This window comes from Falco cherrug, chromosome 13, assembly GCF_023634085.1.
Source record: "Falco cherrug isolate bFalChe1 chromosome 13, bFalChe1.pri, whole genome shotgun sequence".
NCBI lineage: Eukaryota > Metazoa > Chordata > Aves > Falconiformes > Falconidae > Falco > Falco cherrug.
The window spans coordinates 23,688,876-23,702,495 of NC_073709.1; the positions used below are offsets into that span (position 1 = coordinate 23,688,876).

General features: G+C 40.4%; 1 long non-coding RNA gene across 1 annotated transcript; it reads right to left on the reverse strand.

The window, feature by feature from the left end:
- Positions 1 to 2,987: 2,987 nt before the first annotated feature.
- On the reverse strand, positions 2,988 to 13,466 carry LOC114016586 (uncharacterized). Its single transcript, XR_003561111.2, has 3 exons — positions 12,863 to 13,466; positions 7,767 to 7,805; positions 2,988 to 5,251 (listed from the first exon to the last, which is right to left on the reverse strand). It is a non-coding gene; the product is annotated as an uncharacterized LOC114016586 (long non-coding RNA).
- Positions 13,467 to 13,620: the final 154 nt, after the last annotated feature.

A 13,620-nucleotide genomic window follows, 5' to 3' on the forward strand; every position in this document is an offset into this window, starting at 1 on the left:
TTATGTGCAGCACCTCCAGGCTCCACATCTCAGGGCACACCCAAGACACGTCTCCTTATATTCACATGCCTGGGGAAAAGCAATTTCTCACAATACAAGCAAATAAAGCAGGGCAAAGATGACAGACCACGTCACTTAGGCTTTTGATGTATTAGCACTGCTCCTGCAGAATCCCAGCACTGCCCAGCCGGCTGCCCCCTGGCTAATGCTCGGGCCAGCAGCACAGCCATTGCCCGTAGCCAAGCCCCAGGGTAGCCACAGACACTGTCCGACCCTGCTGCGCAGCGTGGCCGTGGCTCTGAGCCATCACTGGCCATACAAGCCCTGTCTTCCTGCTGCCGACCTCCTGCCTCCCACAGCATCTTTAAGTGGAAGGCCACATGCTGCCTGTTGCAGGGAGTTGAGGCGTAGAGGCAGGGAACAACTTCGTTGCGGCAGGAACTACGGGTCAAGTCCCAGACTGTCCCAGCATCTGCAGCCCCTGGCACAGCAGGAGACCAGGGGGACTCCTAAAACCACAGCAAGGCTCGGCCCTGCTCCAGGCATATGAAGCAGCTGTGCCATGGAAGCAGCTTTTAAACTGGTCATGAACTGTATACTGACCATCCCTGGATTTGCTGCCGAAGTCCGACAGATTGGGAGGGGGGCAGAAATCAAGTGCCTGAAGTTGCAAAAAAAGCTACTAATCCTCCCTGAAATGTTGTCGGACTTTGAAAAATGCCATGGAAGCATTTATTTGCATCTTTACACATCTAAATCTATCCCCAACAACTGTACATGTAAAGACCCCAGGTTATTTACTTCCTGCTAGCTTCAGCAGCATAGGCCAAACCTGAAGAGATCTTAAACTTTCCGGCAATTTCCCCAGAAAAATTGTAACTGTAACCTTTGACACTGAAATTACACAAGTGTTAACAACCAAGAGTGAGGTTTTGAAAAACTAGGATCTAGAATACTGTCATTATTCCTCTAAGCCACTGTGCCAGAGGGCTAGATAAGCGCACACTAGCTTAGCTTCTGCCAGGCTCTGCAGGAATATCTATGACTTGGAGATATCTGGCTGCTGGCATGCACTACAGAAACTTTAAGGCCTTTAAAGAAAAAAAAGATTTTAAACTGAATCAGCAAGTACACAGAAGTGGGAGCAAGGGGACACAGAGTAAAGAGGAAAAGCCATATTTTTTCTGGAACTCCACAAGCGTGGGCTGGCTATGGTTTGTGTTGCACTGTGTTGTCCAGGCTCTGATTATCAAATTTTTCAGTGCCTCATGCTTAATCCTACAAATTCTACATCAAAGGTACCATTTTAGCTAGGTTGGGATTTACATCTACCCTGTAACATTGTAATTGTAAATTAATAAATGTTATAGCAAATGGAAAATTTGTCCTTTATCTTCTACCTCCTTTAGGCTTCCTCTCCACTGCAAAATACGACTCCTACTGGTGATACGAATTTTTCACCACTAGTGCAGACGGACACTGTGTTAATGTTTCACTCTGATTATTCTGAATTCTATGCTCATTTTCTTGCCATTACTGGTAAATTTTGCAAATGATACAAAGCTGGAAGCAAAGCCCCACTTGAAGCAGCACACATACACTGTCTGACTTCATTATTAGGTAGTTACCTCACTCCAGCTTCCAATTTTTGACTTTCTGAAAAAAATGAAATTGCTTAATTTGCTTGTTTGCTAAAGCCTATTGGACAGATCTAACACTTCCACTTAAGGCTAATAAAAAAAGGTCAGTTTGCTCCAGAGAACATTCAGCTATAATTTATTATGCTGCTCTTTTAGCCTGGTTTATCCTGAAAAAGGCCCTAGGTCAGGATTTCTGGTACCCCAGTAAGTGACTGTCCCTTGGCTGCAAAGCCTTAAGCTACTGTTCCAGAGTCATTTTGAGCAGCTGCTGCTGCTGCAAAAAGGACAGATTTGACCTCATCTAAGCTGTACGTATTTGTCACCCCACTCGAACTGAAGACTAGCCTGAGAAGAAACCCAGCACTGGTGGTGAATGAGGAAAGACAGCTGAGACGCCTCCCTTTTTTGGCAGCAGCCTGTATTTATGCCAACCCATTTACTAACGTGACCATAACTTCCAGCATTGATATACACAAATGTGTTGGAAACTATCATCAATAAAAACACCAGTTCCAGGCACTAATTTGTGGGAATGTCACTAAACCCCATGGCATCTATGAAATAAAAATGTTGGAACAGGACAGAGCTCATTTCTTTCATCTTGTCACAAGGTTCACTCCTGAGAGATACTACTGTAACTTCCTTCAGAAAACTTCCCCTTAGTCAGCCACACAAGCACCTCTAGGTAATTTGTTCCAACACCTAACAAATCTCCTAGGAAAGCTTTCCCTAAAATGGTGCTAAGTCATCTGGTCTTTAAAACCAGTAAAAACTTTCTTCAGTGGACACAAAAGTCACCAACCCTTCTGAAAGTTTTCAAATGCATGAAAAGTTGCTATAATGCTCCTCTCCCTGCTCTCACTGCCTTTCGGTCTGAGTAAACCCAGTTCTTCCAATGTTGCACAAGGCTTTTGTTGTTTAGACTCTATTAGTTCTTTGGGACTTGTCATTTCACTCTCACACCATCAAATCAGTGAAGAAACACAGTGGTTAGGGAAGTCTCATCTGCTCAAAATCTAATTAATTTACATTGAAAAGCACCATTTTTATTCATGGCCTTTTTGATTTCTACCCTGTTTTGCACATTACCTTTTGTTCTTTGTAAAAAAACAAACTGTCAAAAAGCAGAACTATAAGACAAAGTTGTAACAAACTACCACCAATTCTGAAAATAAAAAGAACATTTGATCTTTAAATTGAGTTCTGTTTGTATACTACCATATGGCCTTTGCTAAAATGTCAGAATAAAATACCTTAATTGATAGGATAACAAATTACAGAAGGTAATGCACAAGTTACTCTGCCATACAGATACTAAACAAAAAAAGGAAATCCTGAATTCAAAGATGGAAAAAGTTACAATTTTATTTATTTTTTACATTAAAATCAATAAAGCAGTCATTCTACAAATTCTTACCAACAAAAGTTTGTAGGCTAAGACCCCCACCTAAATACACACATACATGAACACTGAGTTGCTTGTGATTAACATTATTTGGAAAAAAGCAATGAGAAACAAATTCAGTCCTTAAAACTAAGGCGAGCCAATATTTTAACAAGTACACACAGGTCTATCAAAAGGAAAGAATTTGGAAAAAACATCTGTGCATCTTACTGAAACTCTTCAATGTATTTCTACAACTCATTTTAACCGAATACCAAAGTTCATCCTGAGGTTCCTAAAGGTCCAATTATTTCTGCAGTCTAAAATTAAACAAAACTTTTAACTCTAAGAAATATCCAGCAGCACAGCAGACTGTAGACCTAAGAACTGAGGAATGTTAGTATTCCCAAATAGCCATAACAATTTTGTTAAAAATAAATACGGACACTGTTCCAGTTTTGGAATTAGTTAATTTCTTGCAGAATTTTTAATAGGTAACAAATATGGAAAAATAACTAAAGTCCTGCATTCTGAATGGAAGAAAAAAAAAATCTCAAAATAAAACTGATGAGAGTACACAACCAGTCTTTTATTTATATATCTAACATTTGGAGTGTGGGCTAACAGGGAAGAACTGTTCCTTCTCAGAACAGCTCAAAAGGGCATAGAAAAATTTTCCCCATTTGGATGGCATGCCCATCTCCATTTATTTCCACAGGAGGTGGCATGCTGTCCTTCCAGATATAGGAAAACCAAAAACCAAAACACGACTTGACACAAAAAAAAAAAAAAAATCCCCACACATCCCAGTTAGGACACCAGTTACTATCACCATTCTCCTCACCACAGGCACCTCTACCCAACCCTCTTGGCTCAACCCTGTCCTGTCCTGCCTATGGTCTCTCCCAGTCTCAGAGGAGAGGCAGCGATCCACTGAAGTGTTATTACTCAGAGGAGGAAAAGAAATTAACCACAGTTTCTTTGGTTCCAGGTCTGGTAGGTTTTTTGTTAACATTTTTATTGTGTACATCAGTTGGCTTTGTTTTTCCTGAGTCTGAGTCAACATAAAACAACACAAAAATGAAGCAATTCAGGTGCAGCTTGCTAACAGAATGCAGGGACTCCTATTAAGTAATTGTAATACATATTCTTATTTGCATGCCCTGTCCACAATAAGCCTAGGAACCCATAGTTTCTGGGTGACAGGTTTTTTGTGAAGTAGCAAGGAGCACTGCAGACTTTATCACTGCTGCTGACTGCATTTTTATCTCTCAACTGTGCCCAGTAGTCCCTGGTTTAACAATACAAAAAAGCCACTTTTAATCCTACATTTTCACAATATGCTGTACAAAGAACAAAACCTAGCTATTTTATGCCCAGATTCAGAAAAATAACTGCTAGTTAGGAATATGCTTATGCTAACTAGCATGTCTTCCATCTCTTTCTTCCCTACTTTGGCCCTAAAATATCCTGTTTTAACCACTGTCCTCGATTTAAACTATATGATCAGCTTCGTGAACAAACCTTTTATTCTACTACACGGCAGTTTCCAATAATGTAATAATACGAAGAAGAACTCCAAAATAATATGGAGTCAGACTCGCTGGATTATATAGCCTAGACTCTGTAGTTCAATTTGAAAAGTAAAACAATCTTTAAAACCCCATTAATTGTGCTCTGGACAGAAGCATCCTACCTGTGAGGCTGACAGTGGTAAAGACACTGCTAGTGCTTCTTTTGCAGTAGCCCCTCTAAAAAACACTCATCAAGGAGTACCCACTATAAAACCTATACTCAACAAAATGAGTAAGTCCCTTGCACAAGGCTTGTATCTCATAGATTTTGCCTATATGCATTCAGAATTCATGTTTTGGAGTTATATATTTTATACAGTTGATCTCTTATGTCACAACTTTACTGACCATAAGTGTTCCTTGTACTATTTCAGTTTTAGGTTTGTCAGACAGAAACCAATCCCCCCTCAAAAAAAACCCTACAACCACAAAGGAAATTTAAAAAAAAAAAAAAAAAAGGGCAAAACAAACTCTTCTCACTTCATTTCAAAGTTTTACCAAGCCTAACAATTCATCATCTGTTTCCCACTTACTGATCTTCCTGTCAATAGGCTGGGTTACTTGCAGTATTTGCTTTCTATGTAGACAAAACTTAGTTGCATTCTTGGACAGTGGGAGGTATATGCAGAAGCAGACAAATCAGGAGCACAAATCTGTAAAGAAAAAGAAAACATAAAACCACCACTTTGTAACTGGCTCAGAACCATCATTTTCTTAAATCTAACATTTAAATATAGCGATTACAGATTTTCTCACTCTAGCTAATCCTTTACTGTTATCTTCTGCAGTTGCAGTGAGAAAAATTACTAATTTTTTAAGTTTGATCTTAACAGCATTTTTACCCGGGCCTTTACCGGCACTGTACTCATAGCTAGTCCCAGTGACTAATATCACATGACTGTAAACTTTGATGGGCTACTGATTTTTGTAAATGCTTGGATACCTGCTGTGGGGGAAGGTTTGTGTCTTTTATAATTTTGGTTAATTTTTTTTACAATATATTCAGCTCAGGTGCTGCCACATACAATGTTCATAAGGAACTCACACTTTACATCTATTCAGTCACAAATATAGACGCTCTATGAAATTCAAAGTATTTAAACAAGTAGAAGAGGATTCCTTTTTGTGTTTCCATTGATTATTGCAAAGCAAAGACCGCTATCTATGAACTAACACAGAAGCTCTTATATCAGTTAAGTCACACAGTACAGTGAATTATGCGTCATAATATTAAAACCTATCTCCAGCTACCTAACCAAAACACAGGGTATGACACAAAGGAAGGTGAAGTTAGGGGATGAGTGGATAGACTGGGGCACACGCTTGTTAGAAGTGAATGTTTATACATAAAATATCAGCAGAAATCATCTATCAAAGATGCCTTTGGCAGTTCAGCAGTATCTGTAGGGAGTAGATCTCTAGCAGTGGGCTCAGGGTGCAACCCTGAAACCTGGATCATGCCTTTGGTTTTTCAGAACACTAGATGTCTAATAAGAATGGACCTCATAACAGGCTCCTGACTATAACACATTTCAAGTTTTAATTAGGCAGGCCCTTAAACAGAAGATAAAAGCCACCTTCATTAAAAGGGATGTAATTTAGATGAAAGACTGAACTAGATATGAGCAAGTAAAAACCTCATCTCCAGCATAAGAGCATTTAGCACATTGGTTGAGAGTGAATTTGAAGTGAGTATTTTTCTAAAAACTATTGTGGAAACTAATGATAGCAAGGTCTTAGTGGCATGCAGCATTTTCACCCTAAAGTTATATAAGCATGAGCTTTTGTTTTTCCTCTTGGTTTAACAAACACTCCAGCAGAAATGCTGTGAACTGCTGCATCTTCCCAAGGAGAATTTTCCTAGTGTGGAATGATCCTTTATGTATTCATCCATATCCTCAAATGCAAGATTGTGGATTTCAGTTTTATATTTATGTAGTTTTATCTGCCTCAAACAGAAGAGAGAATAATCATTCCTGAAAGCATTACATAATACAACCTGAAGAGCCAGACACAGCCATATTGATTTGTTTGTTTGGGGTTTTTTAAAAGAATACACTTAAGAGAACCATTTCTACTCCTAGAAAAGTATGGTGAAATAGTATTACAGGAGCAACTTCCACGTGGGAAAATAAATCTTACACATTTCAGTAAAATTAACAATTGCATTTTTAGTGCTTGCAACTCCATCTTACAAGTACTCTCAAAACAGAACCTCTTGCTGATGCTTCCTAAACTGCACACCTGAATTGTGGATCATTACATCAGCCAAACAATAGTTAAGAGTGAGAAAATATATGACACCAGAATAGCAATAATGTTTTGGTATCTACATGATCCAGCCACACTGACCTCCAAAATCCAGCATAGCTCCATAACACAGGGATTTCTAAGGAATGATATATACTTCTCTATAGAAACCATGAGGCAAAAAAACAAAATACAAACCCTTATAATATCTCAGGAACTTTCTTTTAGCCATACACAGTCAGTGTTATTTTCCACTTCGTAACCCCCCGACCCTGCCCCCTTAAACCACAAGATGCCAGGTAGGATAAGCCACGGAGAGCAAAATTTAGCAGGACGTACCAGTATGCTGTAGCATGAAATATTTTTACAGTCCAAGGTCCAAGACATACAGCAAAACAAGCTGCCACTACTGGTTACTACACTCTTTATACTTCTTTCCCTACATGAAGGGATAGATCACCTTCCTCCAAATGTGGGTTCATAACACTGCTACTTTCATTTTTTAAAAAAATCACTCAGGATAACTCCTACAATGGCACATTGTCTTAAATGGAAGGGCAGTACAGGGTTACAATAATTTTATGTGGCTTTTCCACATTAACATATTCCTAATGATTCCCTTATTCTCTCTTGCTTTTCCTACTACTGGTTACATACGCTGACTGGATCATCATTAAATGGGAAGCTGTCTGGGGCAAGGTTCTCTTTTTCATGGTTATGTACACAATATAGTAACATAACTGCACTATTTTATTTTTTTTTATTCTGGTACGTGTTAAAGGACATTTTGTCTCAAGGAAGTGATATTATTAACTACAAGGACAAAATCTTGCACAGTATGTTCCTTTTGTAACGTTACTTTACAGAAGGAAAAGGAGGAAAAAATACTAGGAGGGAGCATAAACATCATTAACTTACAGTAAATTGTCACCTCCAGGTACAACAACAGTGGACAACCTGACAAGAAAGAACAGCATTAAGTTTAGCACACAATTCACTAAGTGCATGAAATGAAAGCAATTGTTTTGCTTTTAAAAAAAAAAAAAAACAACCAAAACAACAAAACCACAAAAAACCCAAATGCCATGCAGAAACAGCAAAATTACATTTCTTATGGAAGTCCAACAGCTTTGAGTACCAATTAGGTGATATCTACTTTCCACTGAACAGTCCTATGGGAAGTAGTTTACTTAACTGTATCCAAAAGTAAGACAGGACAAAGTAAAAGCACACTAGCTTACCAAATGAATTACAATGCCTTTTTTCTTTTTCCTGTGGAAAACAACTGGTCCTAAATCCAAATTATTTGTAAAGAGATGCTGCTACTTTAGCCATGTACACGCACTGTTCATAGATAGATTGAGAATCTTCACTGACAATACTGAACGCCAATATACTGATTCAAAGACATACTGCCAGCTGTTAGCTAACTTTACTTTGAAGAGAGTATGGAAAAAAGTAAGTACTTAAATGATTTCTGTAAACCGACTTTCTGAAATTACCTATTGTCCCAAGTTGCCTACGTAACATAAGGTTAAGCCAGCTAAACTCAAGCTTTTCCAGCAGTGTGTCACGACAATCAACTGGACACAGGACCCTCTTTACTTTCTGTAAACACTACAGCTTACCAGATATTTAGATTAACTGTAGAGAAATGAAATAGTGAGACTGAAAGGGCTGATGAGGAATACCTGCCCCTCCTGTCAAGAAAAAGAGGGTATTTGGAAAATTTTTCATTTAAAAGGAAAAAAAAAAAAATTGTCAGTGTTAGTGGAACTCACTGCTATAGAAAGTCACGGAAACAAGAATCTATAAATGTGTAAAGGTGGAACAGGTATTTTCAAAACACATCTAGAGGAATCAAAATTATAATTTATTTTTTTTAAAGATACCAAGCTTTAAAGATTTGTTGAAGCTCTGAAGTGTAAGAACCAAGAATAGGCTTCTTGCCAAGAGAGAATGGAGATTATGGCATCTGCCCCAAAATAAGTTCCTCTGCAGCCTTTGCTGTTTGTAACTGTCAGGATCAAAGTACGGAACAAGATGGATGTTAGTACTAACCCATGTTGTTAGTTCTTGGATAAGCCTTCCTACATGCAACAAACAATTTCAAAATACTATTTTTAACAGAATGCCTAGTCCTAACATTCTCAGCTTCATTCAACATATAAACCACCAACACCATACAACACAGCCTGTTTCAAATTTTGGCAAAGATTTCAGAAGAACATGATTTGTTCAGCTGCTGGCAGGTATTTAAATACAGAAAACTGTTCAGAACTGCAGAAGTCCTTAGACTTCTCAAAGAAACCGCAACATGATTTTTTCCACTTCCCAAGAGTAAGTTACTGATGGTACTTATACAGAGTCTATACTCTATGATGCTAACTAAATCATAGAAGAATTCCATTCAGACTTGGACAGCAGATAGCTCTTGAAGCCTATAACTGGTAAGGCAGCACTACAGAAATAAACCAAAAAAAGAAAAAATCTCAAGTCTCCGTTGGGGCATATTAACAGCAGCAAGCCAGTTAGTGAATGCTGTATTTTTGCATTCCACTGCCCAGTTACAGAAAAAAATATGGATTTCTACTTTAATAAAGCATTAAGACTAAAATTCAGAAATACTAAAAAATGCTCAGCAAAGAGACCAATAGCCTGATTTTCCAGAGCTGTAGAAAACTCATGCCTTCCACCACCTTCCACTGGTTCCACTACAACATGGAGTCTTTGGAAAATTCAGGAACCTTGCATGGCACAGAGCAACAACTATCAGTCTGAAAGAACTAATAAATCTCACCCTGTCCACTCTAAGCCTCCCACTTACCACCCAGCAGGCTGAGTTGTGTTTAATATGAAAGAGTACTTGACAGATGACACCTATGTATTTTCCAGCAGAGGAGTGAACAGACTCCAAGCAGTGTAATTTATCTGAAATTACCTTGATTCCAGGCATGCTTTTCTTAATGTGTTTAGGAAGAACATACTTTTCTTTACGAAACATTCATATCAAAGGAAATTACAAATCTTCACATTAAAGCACATTTCCAGGCTGGATGTTGCCAAAAGGGTTCATGAGCATTCTATTTTCTCTGTTTCACAAAACATGTCATACATTTATAATTTTTCTAAAGCAGCATCACAAATTAATTTGACCTGTTTCTAAAAGATCTAAAAAGACACAGATTTCAAATGGTATAAAGTGACATTCCCAAGCCAGAGAACTATCAAAATGCTCTTTCCAAAAAAACTGAAAGTGTAAAACTGTCACCATAAGATAAAAAAGCTAAGCATGTGATCTGCAGTAATTTCATGTGCTAGAAATTTCATAGGTGAGATGGACATAACACACAAGAAAGACACTGAGGTGCTGGAGTGTGTCCAAAGGGCAGCAAAGCTGGTAAAGGGTCTTGAGAACAAGTCCTGTGAGGAACAGCTGAGGGAACTGGGCTTGTTTAGCCTGAAGAAGGCTCAGGGGAGACCTCATCAGTCTCTACAACTACCTGAAAAGAGGTTGTAGGGAGGTGGGTCTCTTCACCCAAGTAAGAAGCGATAGGATGAGAGGAAATGCCCTCAAGTTGTGCCAGGGGAGGTTTAGATTGGATATCAGGAAAAAATTATTCACCAAAAGGGTGGTCAAGCATTGGAACAGGCTGCCCAGGGAAGTGGTTGAGACACCATCCCTGGAGGTATTTAAAAGATGTGTAGATGTGGCACTTAGGGACATGGTTTAGCAATAGACTTGGCAGTGCTAGTTTAATAGTCAGACTCGATCTTATGAGTCTTTTCCAATCTAAATGATTCCATGATAATAAAGGCACGTGAAACCACCTAGTGTTTTAAGAAATTATTTTGCTCCGAATAGACAGTCTTTGCTTTCCTATAGCTCACAACTCAGTCAATATTATCATTATCCCTCACTGCAAGGTAATAACAATGAATTGCAGGAGTCCACAGTCTAAGAACCCAATTTTAAGCAATGAATTCCAAGAACCTGCTCTAACAACGATAACTGCAAGAGGCCCCAAACCTGTGTGGAGCAACCTCAGAAGCCATGCGGGTCTGAAGCTCACCTAATTCATGGATAGCAAAAGCTGTTTCCCTTTGAGCTTCTATTTCTACTAAAGCCTTTTAGCAACCCTGATAAAAGAAGCAGCAAGGGCTTCGCCTTACTTGTTTGCAACCTCTCCATTCCTTAATTCCCCTCCCCTCTGTTGCAATCCACTTTGCACTCCAGCAACCCCTTCCCTCCTGCCCAAATACCACCTTTCCTCCTGAAACTATGACTTTGGGAAGAAAGTTTTAAGAATAAATGCATCACCTCCAAGAACAAGAAATTGGCAGGCTCATAAAAAGAATCTCTAGACTGGCCCAAGTCATACCTTCAGAATGCATTGGTTACACTGCTGTCCTCCACGGCTTAAGTTTAGAAAGGAAAATTAAAAATAAGAATATATACAGTAATGTTAGTCCAAGCGAACTCTTTTTATGTAGTTTCTACAACAAATGCAGGACTGATCTCACAAACAAGTCTGCTTTAATACAACACATCTAATCCAGGAGCACCTAGACACTGAATGTGACTGAGGAACTATGGAGAAGGGGGCGGGGGGAAGGAGAAGAAAAAAATTGAATAAAGGAAGAGAAGTTATATTCCAAGGCAAGCCAACTTTAAGATTGCATGGGGAAAGAAAAAAACCTCACTACATGCATTTGCTAGTATTTCAGTGCTTGCCTTAGTGAACATATGCTTTTAATGTAACCTCTGAAATGCCGTTTTAACAGTAGCCATGCATATAAGAGAAACAGAAAGGGGCAAGCTCTTAAGACGATTCTCCTCTCAACCATACTGACAAGGAATCTTTCTTCCTTTCAGGTAATCACCTTCGCAACACTTGTAACAACTTTGCATTCCCAAAAGCTGTAATAGCTTATTAAAATTTTCAGTGGCTTTATCAGTGAAGAGAACTGTCAAGACACATGCAGTCATAACACTGCATGTATACCCAAACCTCACATCCTTAGAAATAAAACTAAAAAGCCTTAAATACTCAGTTTTAGGAGAATTAAAATAGTAAAGCACATTTTCCTGCAAGTTTTCTTATTGTGTTTCGCATCTAAAAAGTACAAACATTGGTTGAAGATCTTCCTGTAGTTCTGGTATTCCTGCATGCTTTCTCTTACGTGAATTCTCTTGTGTACAATAAATATGAGATTGCATTAGAGCTTTTTTTCCTCAATTGTCGAGGCACTTGCAGGTAGTCAACCACCTATGCTTCTACCTTCTCCTTACTAGTCTTTCTTTCCAACTTTTGGAGAGAGAGAACAGCAAGCCTACAGGAGTCAGAGCTTGTTTTTCTCCCATTCTTGATGGCCAACTGCCAAAAGCTATCCCAAAAACAGTTCTTCAAAGGTCACAAATATTCCCCAATCAGGAATAATCTTGGCAATATTTTTCTGCCGTATTCTAGGAAGCACACGTAAATCAGAGGTTTTCCGAAGTACAGAATTTGACCACATTGGGTTGATTTCAAGACAAGTATCAAACAACAGCACCTGATAAACACGGCAAACTACATCAGGTTACAATCACTTGGTAAAAGTACCAGGGTCACTTAGTAGTCACACCTATGGACACAGGTAGCCATCTTTCCTTAACCCCACTGTAAGAAAGCAGCTGTACCATTCTAGCTAGCACTCTTTAAATCCATCGATCAACCGACCAACTTGAGGCAGACAGCTGCCAGGTCAAACTTTGGGAAAAATGGCTAAGATGTGACAAAGCAAAATGCAAAATGGATTGTGTCAGTCTGGGAACGTGAGACTTTAACTACAATGTGTAGCAATGGTAACTTTAACAGTTAAGCCTGGGTTGTTGTTGGTTTTTTTTCTACATCAGGAAATCAGACAGCCAAGTTCTCACTGCATCATTAAAAACACCTTTAAGGCACATTTAAAACATAGCCACAACGACCTATAATGTATTTCAATAGAAATAAACCAAACTAATGTACCTCCAGACTAAATAATAAGACTGTCACCATATTGTAACCCAACCTCTCTCTGGAGCCAGCCTCGATCTTTTTCTTCTCTTAAAACCTGGAAATTTTGATATTAATTGGATGGTGACGCCTGAGCACTTGGTAACACACTGGAATTCCGATAAATAAAAATAAGTTATTTTGCACATTAGAAAAATCAGCATCACTTCACACACGCTCCACAGCACCCGGAACTACCTGCAGCGCTGCCCGCTCCCGGTGCCGGCTCCCCCGCGCCCTTAACCCCCTCGGCCTGGCTCGACCCCGGTGCTGCCCAAGAGCCGCGGCCGGGAAGGCGGCCGCGCTGCCCCGCCGAGGCCGCGCACAGAGCCGGCCCCCCCGCCGCGCCCGGCATCGGCCTTCGCAGCCGGGACCCGGGGCCGGGGCCCGGGCCCGGCCCCGCCCCAAGGTGACCGCCCTGCGGCCCCGCTGGCAGCCGCTGCCCTCAGGCCGCGCTCCGCCGCCCCAGCCTCCCCTAGAGGCTGCCCCGCAGCCGGCCCACCCTGCGCCGCCACAGCCGCACCGCTGCGGCCCTTGCCGCCCAGCACCTCCCACCCCTCACGGCCGTAGCACCACCCTCCCCATCGCGATCCCTACGCCGCCGGGGGAAATAGTCCCCTCTCCCAGTCGCTGCGGGAGCCTGGCGGCGAGGCCCTGACAGATATCGGCGCGGCCGGAATCCTTCCGCCGCGCCGCCGGGGCTCCGCCGGCATCCACGCCCCCTCGGCTAG